General features: G+C 38.8%; 1 long non-coding RNA gene across 1 annotated transcript; it reads right to left on the bottom strand.

Annotated features, from left to right (window-relative positions):
• Positions 1-6,109: 6,109 nt before the first annotated feature.
• Positions 6,110-6,528, bottom strand: LOC115424344 (uncharacterized). The gene is made up of 2 exons (XR_003936076.1): positions 6,439-6,528; positions 6,110-6,267 (listed from the first exon to the last, which is right to left on the bottom strand). It is a non-coding gene; the product is annotated as an uncharacterized LOC115424344 (long non-coding RNA).
• Between the last annotated feature and the right edge of the window lie 1,198 nt (positions 6,529-7,726).

Raw genomic sequence — 7,726 nt, 5'->3', positions numbered from 1 at the left:
GGACTCCAGAGGCCACTACAGAGTCATAGAATGTCCAGAGGAAAGCCCTGCTCACTCCAAAGGACCTCCGTCTCCTCAGCAGGTGGAGGCGGCTCTGGCCCTTCTGTGTTGTTTGTCCAGTCCAGTTTATTGTTGAGGTGAACACCCAGGTACTTAATAGAGTCCACTATCTCTAAGCTCTGGATGTTCACCTGTGTGTGTTGTGGGGGTGACCTGCAGAAGTCGATCACAATCTCCTTCGTTTGCCCAGTGCTCAGGAGCAGGTGGATTTGCTCACACCAGTCCATGAAGTGTGTGATGACCTCCCTGTATTCCTGTTCATTCCTTTCAGACACAGCCAACAATGGAGGTGTCGTCAGAGAACTTCTACAGGTGACAGTGTGTGGTGTTGGATGTGAAGTCAGATGTCTAAAGAGTGAACAGGAACAGTAAGAGCACAGTCCGCTGGGGGGTCCCTGTGCTGCAGACTACCACATCTGACACACAGTTGTGTAGTCTCACATACTGTGGTCTGTCAGTGAGGTAGTCGGCAGTCCATGCAGCCAGGTGTTGGTCCACGTCTGCCTCCTCCATCTTCCCCCGCAGCAGCGATGGCTGGATGGTGTTAAAAGCACTGGAGAAGTCGAAGAACATGACTCTCACAGAACTCCTGGGGGACTCCAGGTGAGAAAGGACCTGGTGGAGCAGATAGATGACAGCGTCGTCCACCCCGATGCCTGGACGGTAGATGAACCGCAGATGGTCCAGCGCAGAGCTCACTTGGGAGCAGAGGTGGTGGAGGACAATCCTCTCTATGGTCTTCATGAGGTGGAAGGTTAAGGTGATGGGTCTGTAGTGGTTCAGTTCACTGGGGTAGGCTTTTTTAGGAACTGGAACCACACAGGAGGTCTTCCACAGGGCTGGGCCATTATTTATAGGCATAATGTAATGTTATTTTTTTCCACATTAAAGCAAGAAGAAAATATGAAGATGTTATTTATCAGTTATTACCACCGCCAGGAGGTATTGTGATCACTTTGCTTTGTGTGTTTGTTTGTTTGTTAGCAACTTTACGAGAAAACTATCACAACCATCTTTACCAAATTGTACCCACAGATAGGCCTAGGCCCTGGGACCAACCCATTCAATTTTGGGCCAAGTAGGCCAAAGTTCAAGGTCACAGCAACATCATTAAATCTCAAATTTTCCTATCTCTCATCATTGAGAAATTTTCAAAAATTCATAAAAAATTCAAAACAACTCCGATTAGCCTCCAATTTGATCCTCCCGTAGCTTATAACAATATCTTGTATGTGGCACAAAATTGTCAACATCCACTGTGGAATGTGGACTCTGTGGAAACTTCAATTTAACATTGAAAATCCCATTTACGACACATTTTTCATTATAACTCAACAAATATTGATTGGAATTTAATCTAATTTGACAGACACATGGCTGGTACCAAGCTTCAACTTTTTCTGCTGTATGGAACAACCTTGAAACGGTTTAATTTAAAAAGAGTATTCGATCCACACATGCACACTGTTTGGGTGCTTGGTGGAGGTTTGCGTTCTCTGAACACTTGTTATGATATTATTTTACTTGCGATCACAACTGGACTGAATGTGGAACTTGAATTAAATAGAGTTCAGCACCCTTGACTGTTAATATCTTCAGTGTAATTCTTGCACTTTAATTCACCCATGGACTGGATCGGTACCTTTGGCCGGTTTTGGCCCACGGGCCGCGTGTTTGACACCCCTGCTTTAGGTGGTAATAGTGTTGTTTAACAGCAAACACAGAAAACTGAATAGCTCACTGTTACCATGTAAAAGTCACATGGGTGGATATCAGATAACAGAGAAAGTATTTCAGTTTGCAATATCCAATACCCAGATCAAAAGAAATGGATGGCAGAGACAAATACATAAACCAGGGTCTGTCATGGTCTGGAGATGGGTCAAGGGTCCTTGACACGTGTCATTTGCAAGGATCAGGCGTGCAAATGGCCTGCCTGCACACCCAGAAATCGATTTTGGCGTGACATCTTGAAGGATGTCCAAAATCCATATTGAGAACCTGGGATCAAGGATTGAGGAGGTTTTGACTGAAGGTACACAGATGAGAGAGTTCATAGACAGTGGCCCAATGTAGCAAAAATCATGGACAGTTGTAGCCCACGTACCAAACTGACGTCTGTTTAAAATGATGGCTCTAAGGTGGGAATGTCTCATGTTGTTGAATAATAGTAGCTTTAGCCAAAGACCCAAATAGTAACAACAATGGAGAACAGGGGTTAGCTCGCCTCCACAGCCTGATCAGCAGGAGCTGCTCTTATAAGCTCTGCCTTATATAGTCAGGAGACACATCTGTGGCCACACCAAAAACACAATCAGTGTATAAAACCATAATTTATATTAGAACAAGATCAGAAATATCACTTTCAATATACAACATCTATATAGCTTCAAAATATATGTATTATATGGTATATATTTGTATGGCAGTTTTAAAGGTCCTTAGGTCAACAGTCAGAACTCAACTGTTAACATGAATCATAAATATGGATAGACATGATATAAAATAAACACTGTTCCTGACCAGCTAATATTACCTATGGTTATTCCTTTGAAACCTAGACTTTTAAAGGCCATATTAAAGAAATGGTTTTGCACATATACCCACATACAACTGCTTTTACTCCAGAAGTTGACTAGATGGTATTTTAATGTGTAGGATGAGAGTAGTTATTGTGACTGCCTGTGGACCCCTGCTTAAAACATGGCACTGGTTACCACCGTGACCCTTTGACTTCAGATTCCACAGTCACTCAAAAACAAGGTTCACATACCCTATCTGAGTGTTTTTTCACAGAGCTGTGCAGAGTGTTGTTCCCAGCGTCTTATTGTACAATAGGTGGCATTATTATGTTCAACAGGAATGATGGCAAGATAGTGTATGAAAAGATAATATCCTGATAGAAAAAAATACGTCTATGAGTATTTTAATCTAAGTTGCTGTGGTATGTGGTTCCTGAATTCTTTTGGCCCAGGCAATTTCCACAGACACTAAGCACTATGCAATGATTCCTTCAGGCAAGTTGGAGCACAGGCAAACACTCACACACAATATACACAGAGATGCACTGGCTGGAACTATCAAGCATATCACAGGAAACAGGCCACTTAGGCCGCCTTAGAGACAGACAGAGGGACCAGACTCATGTGACTGAATTCCCACAACATGTACACACAAACACACACATACATGCACACATAGTTCCATTTACCTGCTCTCTACAGGTAATACACACACCCCATTCATCTATTTTCACGAAACTTTCCCGTGAATGTACACCTAACTCTTCCATGTTTATATGATTTAGTTTTGGACTTCTGCCATACACACATACCCTGTTGGACTGAGGGTCAGGGGGCTCTCATTAGCCCTGTGGCTCTGAGACAGGGAGGATTAATGTCAAAGTGGCTTTTCATGATCTGCACACAAGCTGTGATTTATGTGTCCTTCTGTGTGTGTGTGTGTGTGTGTGTGTGTGTGGTTGTGTGTGTGTGTGTGTGTGTGTGTGTGTTTGTGTGTGCGCCGGTAAGAATCAGTCCTTTATTTCAAAACACATGCACTCGTATTACCCAGAAGTGACAGAAAGCTGCTTTCATCATTTAGTTTTCAGATGTTTTTATGTTGAATCAGGTTGAAATCAGAAGTAAATGACCTCCGTTTGAAGGTCAAGAACGTCCAGATGTACTGGATCCGTACGGCCCTGTGCATGTCTTGCATTAACATCCATCCTCAGATATCTGTGAGTGTGCAGCTGCAAGTGTGTCTGTTCACACTTAACTTTACAATGTACAACACTTGAGTGACCATTTCGGATGGGATCTGATTTCCCTGCTTTAAGTACAAACAATTTCATATCTTGCAAAAAAAAAAAAAGCTCAATATACCTTAAATATCAGTATGAGAACTTTTTTATTGGTTCTCTTCATCACATATGCTTTAGTGCTGATTAAGTCTTCAAGCACTTAAGACCTTTTTAGAAATTGCTAATGGATTAGTGCAACTCACTGGTGTATGAATGCATATGAATGTTTGGTGGTGGTGGGAGGGACTGGCAGCTATGCTTCCGTCATTCTGCCCCAGGGTAGTTTACCACCATCAGAGTGAGAATGTGAGAATGAATGAATAATGGATCAATAACGTAAAGCACTTTGGGTTGCTTGAAAAGCACTATAGAAATCCAATCCATTATTCCACCATCAAATCAAGTCGTCAACTAATCTAAAATGTTTAATACCTGTTTATCCAGTAATCCTATTAATTCATGTAAATAACTGGTGTAAAATACAGTTTGTCATCTTTTCATGGTCATCAGATATGACCCATTTGGACATTCAGAGGCTCCGTAGTTACCGTGGAAACACTGCCATCTTCTACAACATTGTTTCATCAGTAAAACCCATAGAGTTGGATCAATGACAGTGGATGGACACATTGGGTTTTGTGTTCAGTTAATGATATTTTTGCTGAAAAAAGTCACTCTTTCTTTCGTGGATACATATACAGAGGATAATATTATAATAAATGGTGATACATGACGTAAGAAAGGTTAAATAGAGAGAAAAAGTCATTTGGGATCTTCAGTAAATGTATTCCTGGGTCTTTATGGTTTAAACACTTAAATGTGATGCGTTTTTTAACACCTAGAGCACATTGAGTTCTTCAGTACATCCCAGGATGCACATCACCCATGTGCACATACATCCCAATCCAACAAATGTGTACTGAATGTGTTCAGACCTGCTACATATACTAGAGCTTATCACATATGTAGAGCTGAAATGATTAACTGATTTACAACTTGAATCAATTACAAAAATAGTTGATTACAATTTTCCTGAATTGACGCTTTGTTTCCTTAATTTACCTGCTGGAAAAAACTGGTTCTGCTGTTGTGTTTCATGTGGATGCTTATTATGATGCACATGATGCCAGGATCAACACAGAGTTATATGTTAGTTCCATCTAAAGTTGTTAGTAAGGTGGATACAAATGTGTTGAAGACTGTAGTGCACATATTGTTTGTCATTAGACTTGTTTGTTGTTTATATATATTTTATGTGATTGTTGTTATTCTACATATTTATAGATATTTCTATATTTTTTATACTTTTTGTGGTTGTTTCATCTGGTTCTGGGCTAAACGTCATGTCAGTGACTGCTTCTTCAAAAGAACTTGTTTCCCATGGACATCTAAATACTAAATCAATACATCTTTTGTCTCCAGGAGTCATTCTGGCTTATTTATTCAGACCCTCTAATTAGCATACTAGTGACCCATGTACCTTTAAAATCTTATTGTTGACCCATATTATTTGAAAGGTAATAGAAACTTCAATGCCTGCTGTGTTGGCCTTGAATGTTGCTAGAGTATATGCAATGACTAATAATAAATAAAAGACAGAAGCAGCAAACATTAAAAAATAAGATACTAACAAACCATTAAGAAACAAATAATACATTCAGACATTGTAGCTGAACACTGCTAACTGTCATCCCTCAGATGACACCACATCTAAAGACATCATTCATAGCCGATACACCCCTACAAATAACAGCTAATACTTTACTGAGCAAAAAGGAAGCCTTATGTTAACCGTGTCCAAAACCGTAGATGGTTGATTACTCAGTGGAAATATGGATTGTGCTCAGACCATAAGGATCCAAGTATTTTCCTACAAAATGTGTGGCAGCATTAAGGGTAGGAAAGACCATAGACCATTTAAAAACCAGACAATGAATGTGTTTTAGTGTGAAGGAACCATAGTCATATGTATTTAAAGATAACAAGAAACCATTTGGTAACATGTCATCAGTGTTTCAAACTCTTAGGTAGTGACAGTATCTATTGTTTGTCCTAAAAGTCACAAGAAGTTGCTAAATAAGATCATCACCTAATTTGCATGATCGTAAATATGCATGCATTTGTAATGAACGATGTGGGAGACAAGGGAAATAGGATTGTGTTAGAGACAAAAAGTGAGTATAAAAACACCCTAAACATGTTTAGAACTACAAATGAACTATCCTCTGTCAATTCTTGTGTTTTTTAATGTCCCAATTCCAACCCTCCTCCTTCATCTGGGCTTGGGGACTGGCTAAAATGGCCCAAAAGAGACACTCTGGAGGAGTTTTAGGTTAGTGATTAATTTGTTTGGTTGTTTGTTTAGTTTTTATCTTCATTTTCTTCAGTTTGGTTTGGTTTTTACCCTCGGCCACACTGGCTGTAAAGTGCAGTATTGTCATCAGTCGGTCGTCTGTTCATCCGTCCGTCTGTCCAAAAACTTTGCCATGAACTGATAAGTCAGGCCACTGGGGGCAGTAGTGCACCTGATAAGTCAGGCTGAGGGTGTTCAAGTGTGCGCACATTATTTTTTTAACCTTAAGGTCCACTTAGGAGCCTACAACAGGTCAAAGTAAAACATGAACATTTTTAACCATAACATTTTTTATTTTCTGTCAACATTAACAATTGAAATGGACCAAAAAGAGAACAATAGAGAAAACTGTCAATGTGAATGGGACTGATTTATATTCAGTGATTTGTTTTAGACAAACAGTGTTATATGCTTTTACATCAGAGTCTCTAAAACTCTCCAGTAACACCCGAAAAAGTTGGTAGTTTTTCCACCACTTGGTTTTTTGATAGAGTCTCTAGAGGAGTCTGAAAAAGATTAAATATACCAACCAAGTGGAAAAGTTGGAAACATTGACTTTTACAGCAACAGACAGACTGTGTGTGTTTATGACTGACAGAGAAAATAATTTAGTGTCATTTAGACGAAAAATGTGTGTGTTTGTGTTTGAGTCACTTTTCAGAAGTGGCTAAAAATTCCCAAACAAATTTTAAAGAAGCTAAATTCGTTATGTGCTTTTTGATTAAAAAAAAAAAGTTACTATGGCAGTCTGAAAAGTTGTTAAATCTAGCAACAAAGTGATGACACACATTCACAAACTTGTATATAAGCATGATGGGTAATCTTTCATCAGACCAATCAGACCACAGTCCAGGCTTTATGATCTCTACCAAACTTACGATGGCATATTAGGGCCACATAAGAAAATAAAAACTCTTGTCACTACGAGAATAAAGTCGTAAAATATTGAGATAAAACCCATAATTTTATGACACTAAAGTTGAATAAAAAAAGAGTCTTAATTTTTTCCAGAATAAAATTGTCGTATCATGAGAATAAAGTCATAGTTTTGAAAAAATAACCCTCATAATTTAACCTACATAATGTCATTCTTTTATGAGATTAAAGTCGTAATATTTGGAAAATAAATTTGCAATAGTATTATAAAAGGTAATAATTTAGAAATCATAAGCCTTAAGCCTGGTTGATGACAGAGTTTCTGGTTACAGTGAACGCAACAAGTGAAGCAGCAGCTTTCACTTTTGTTGAACCCGACGGCTAATGCCAATGTGTTGATGGTGGGCGGGGCTAATAGGCTCAGTGAAAGTATAACCTCACAAAATGTTCCAAGTTCTCCATTATACAACGAGTGGGTACGACTTTATTCTTGTAAATTATGATATTTTTTCCATCTGTTTTTAAATTACCATGTTATTCTCATAATATTATGGCTTTATTCTCAAAATATGACATCTTTAATTTCATAAAAGTATGACATTATTTTTGTTAAATTATGATTAAAAAAATAATAA

The sequence above is a fragment of the Sphaeramia orbicularis genome, chromosome 8, assembly GCF_902148855.1.
Source record: "Sphaeramia orbicularis chromosome 8, fSphaOr1.1, whole genome shotgun sequence".
NCBI lineage: Eukaryota > Metazoa > Chordata > Actinopteri > Kurtiformes > Apogonidae > Sphaeramia > Sphaeramia orbicularis.
Note: the sequence above shows the minus strand (reverse complement) of the source record. Positions and strands in the feature narration are given on the sequence as shown.